The sequence below is a fragment of the Leiobunum rupestre genome, chromosome 2, assembly GCF_980474605.1.
Source record: "Leiobunum rupestre chromosome 2, qqLeiRupe1.1.hap1, whole genome shotgun sequence".
NCBI lineage: Eukaryota > Metazoa > Arthropoda > Arachnida > Opiliones > Sclerosomatidae > Leiobunum > Leiobunum rupestre.
The window spans coordinates 43,945,428-43,949,798 of NC_143385.1; the positions used below are offsets into that span (position 1 = coordinate 43,945,428).

Consider the following 4,371-nt stretch of genomic DNA (forward strand, 5'->3'; position numbering starts at 1 on the left):
ATATTCCGAATAAATTAAACTCAATTGTTTCGTCTCAATTATTTATATTAAAATTAAAATTTTTACCGGGCAGGGTTTGAACCGAGAATACGTTTTTCGTAAATAACTCTGAATTGCGGAGATATCTTTGGGGGTCGTGTCGAGAAATTAATACCACTAGGGACAATGCTTCCGAGGAGAGGTATATTTTGGCTTGACAACTTGTTTCATACAAAATGCCCTCAAAAAGACAGAAACAAGATATCGACCACGATTCTACATTAAATCACATAAAAGATTAGGCAGAAAACTTCTAAAAAATACGAAGAAAAAACAATTGATCTGAAACTTTTTTCTTAATACTTATACATTTGATATTTATATTGTATAATTTATTACCCTTCAAATTGAATTTTTATTTTACCTTCTCTACATCATTCTGGTCTCTAAGTCTTTTAGGCTGTTCTCCATATATTTCTTGAATTAATGAAAAAACATTATTTTCAATATTGAAATATTAAAAACTAGTAAACTAGGCTGTACTTACTTTTTATATTTCCAATGAAATTTCACGTTTAATTATTTTAGGCGTTCAACACTATGAAAAGTGACCACTAGCTGCATCGCTTCGTGCGTAGTTTAAATTTTGGTCGTAATTATCGCCGCCTTCCGACCAAGTTTTAAATTTAATACATGAAAGCTGTCTGCTCGTTAAAAATTATCTCTGCGCAACTGCTGAATGTTCAACCGAAAACCCTAGAAATTCAAAAGTGATCTGCTATTGCTTCACATATTTAGTTGACGGTTATTAAGGCAGATGGCGCTATATTTCCTAAGTTCGAAGCCTATAGGGATCCTGAACTTTTCTTTAGTTCCCGTGGTCCAAACATGGCTACGTTCAGTAGCTTGCAACAAATTAAGCGTTGCAGTATTTCGGAACCGGTTTTATACTGTACGCTTTTTTCCATTTCCGGTGTGACGTAGCGTTGCTGAACCGTTGCTGAAACATTTGAACCTGCTCTACCAGCTGGTTTCTTCGTTGTTAAACGGAATCGTGACGTCACAGCACGCGGGAAGGCTAGCTGCGGACGATACAGCAGACGATATTTTATAAAAATTACAACAATCGTAAGAAAGCGTTCAACAAGACAGGATAAAAAGTCTCAACGGAATCAACGCAAACGTAAAACGGTATAAGACCGTTAAGCTTCACTGAACGTAGCCCAGGCAAATAACAACCGTCTCTCTATACTATACACTCTGCTTTTATCGATATTGAACTAGAGCGCCATCTACGTTATTTACATTTTAAGATGGCCTAAATTTTAAATAAATTGAGTAATTAATTCAATTCAATTATTTTTCTAATTAATCGACCCACCATAGAGAGAGCTGTTAATAAATAAACATAAAATATCCCCTTCTTTACCAGCCTTGATAGGCTAGATGGGGCAAGAAAGCATTTATTGTGACTAACGCGTTTTTGTTACTAATATCTAGGAATATGAAAACTCGGTACTTGAATTCTCCTAGCTGATATCACTAATATCATGGAGCTTCTATGCCAATATAGCATCGTAATCCTACCTACCAAATTTGCATAACCTTGGTTTTGTCAATGATTAAAATTACTTTACATCCAAAAATAGCCAAATATTTAGTGCATGGATAATAGATAACACTAAATATAAATTAAATACGCTTAATAGTTAATGTTCCACGTATTGTTCTTGGGGGGGGGGAAACATTGAAAAAAAAACATCCCTTCCGACGCCGGGAATCGAACCCGGGCCTTCTGAGTGAGAGTCAGAGATCCTAACCACTAGACCACGCCGGATGTTATAATGATAAGTTGAAAAGTAGTATAAAAACGTTATGCGTGGCAATTTGAATTTTTTTTATTGTTTCTTTATCCTTTTTTAATCTATACACTCTTTTTCGCGGTCTTTTCGACTCCTCTTTTGGGCTGCCCGCTAGTCGGCCATTACCTGGAACCACCGGTTGGGGGTCTAGGATATGGAGAATGGGGGTTAAGGGGGGTAAACTCAACATGAACGCGCCCAGCAAAATTCCCAAAAAAAAGAGTGTATAGGTTTAGGCTAGAATGTATAACAGAAACCTCCAGAATTTAATTTACTATTAACTTCTGATCATAAGAATTCTTCATTTGAATTTCGCACTTGTCAAAATTTAAAGCCACAGATACAATAGAGACATCGATGAATGTTTTCCCGTTATACTTTTTTATTAGTATAGAATGATAATATATACCAGTAGTATTTCAGTAATCGAAGGAACCTGAGTGTATCCATGGAAAATACTATCGTTAGTTTGTTCCATGGTATATCCTACAATTGCAAAAACTTTCAGTTTAGGAGCAAAAATTTTAAAATAAGGAAAAATCTGCCGAAATGAAAAAAAAAACGTGGAAAACGTAACTTTTCTGAGAAAATAAATTACTACCTCTTCTTGCCTAGAAATATGAAAACACGGTTAGCTTGAATCCTCCTAGTTCTTGCCATCTACGAAGCAGTTTCCGGTAGCATTCTTTGGGGGATTGGTTTATAAGTTTCGATTTTTCACCACCAGGTGGATTCATGTAGTCGAACTTAGGGGTCCTTGAGCTAGTCCTATGGTGATAATGTGTAGTGTTATTTTTCTGCCAATCGCATTCTGTGTTTTTTTTACAAAAGTAAAGAAAAAATTAAACCGATGTTTAAAGTGGGAAATACATAGTTTTCACTAAGAGGGGTTTAGTGCTTTTCCCCCTTAATGCTGCATCCCACGTTCTCTCCCCTGTAGGAATCTGCCAGATTCTTTGGGAGCCAAGTGTAGCAGACGAATGTTTATTCTAACATTGAAAAAATCATAGAGTGGCCGAGGGTTAGCGCTTTTAATTAATATTTTATTGAAAATGGTTTGTTGTATGATTTATAATGGTAAGAGTCGTAAGGAAAAAGACAAGGGAATTTCATTTTTCTCGATACCGAATATTAATAAGAGGTACGGGCCATATATTGAAGATTTGTCGCTTAAAAGAAGGAATGCTTGGATTCGCGCCCTTCGTCAGGATAAATATTCAAGCCCTGATTTTGTTATTCAAAAATGGCACAGAATTTGTAGTCTTCATTTTATTTCAGGTAAGAATAATTAAAATTAAGGCTATTGAATTGGTCTTAAGAATTGCTAACATTTATTTATTTATTTTATTTAGGAAAACCATCTACTTTGGGTGATGAAACACATCCTGATTGGGTTCCTACACTGCTTTTAGGATACAATTCTACACAAAGCATTAGAACCCCCAAAATCAAAACTTGATCTACATAACCGGTCTTTAGAACGTTCAAAAAATAAAACGCTGTCAGATACCACACTGGATGCAAGTGCGTCAGAAACTGCATTGTATGAGAATTTTCCAATGAATGATGAATTTGACAATTGTATGGAAATGGGAGACACTGAAGATGGTTCTATGAAGCCTGAAGATTTTATTATTGAACCTAGAACTGGAGTATCAACATTTACCGAGGTATCTTGTCAATGTGTACCAATCGTGTCAGATGCTTATGTCCAAACTCATGACCGCCTGCATAAGATGACAGAGGTCGCAAGTCAAACAACCATAAAAACATTCGAGACTGCAGAGTCCATGACATAATTAACTATGAAAGATATTAATTTGCTCGAAGAAGGTATAAAGGAATACAGAATAGACGAAGAATTCATTCAATCGAATGAAACAAGAGTGACTTATTATACTGGCCTACCAACTTTAACGATAATTATAGGAACTTTTAATCTCCTAGCTCTTAATTCATATGCAACCAAGTTTAAGTGCAAAGCTTTCGCAGTTCCAAGAATTTACAATATTTTTATTGTGACTTCGACTTGATTGAGATGTTCAAGATCTTGCTTACAGATTTAATGTTTCCCCCGCTACCATTTAATAAGTGGTTAGATGTTGCAAATGTCAGGTTAGGCCGCCTAATTAAATGGCCAACTAGAGATGAATTACATTTAACCATGCCAAGCTGTTTTAAAGTTGCATTTGGTAACAAGGTAGTAGTTATCATAGACTGCTTTGAAATATTTATTGAAAGACAATCCGCTTTAGACGCACGGGCAGAAACTTTCTCTCACTACAAGAGTCATACCACATTGAAGTTTCTAATAGGAGTAACACCGCAAGGCTCGGTCTCCTTTATTTCAGAGAATTGGGGAGGACGTACCTCTGACAAACATATTACGGAAAAATGTGCTATTTTAAAAAAAATTATACCTGGTGATTTAATTTTGGCAGACCGTGGTTTTAACATTGCTGAACCAGTAGGATTCTACTGTGCTGAGGTTGCGGTCCCTGCTTTTTTAAAAAGGAAAAAGCAACTGAAT

General features: G+C 35.8%; 1 non-coding gene across 1 annotated transcript; it reads right to left on the minus strand.

Annotated features, from left to right (window-relative positions):
- Positions 1-1,744: 1,744 nt before the first annotated feature.
- On the minus strand, positions 1,745-1,816 carry TRNAE-CUC (transfer RNA glutamic acid (anticodon CUC)). Its single transcript has one exon. It is a non-coding gene; the product is annotated as a tRNA-Glu (tRNA).
- Positions 1,817-4,371: the final 2,555 nt, after the last annotated feature.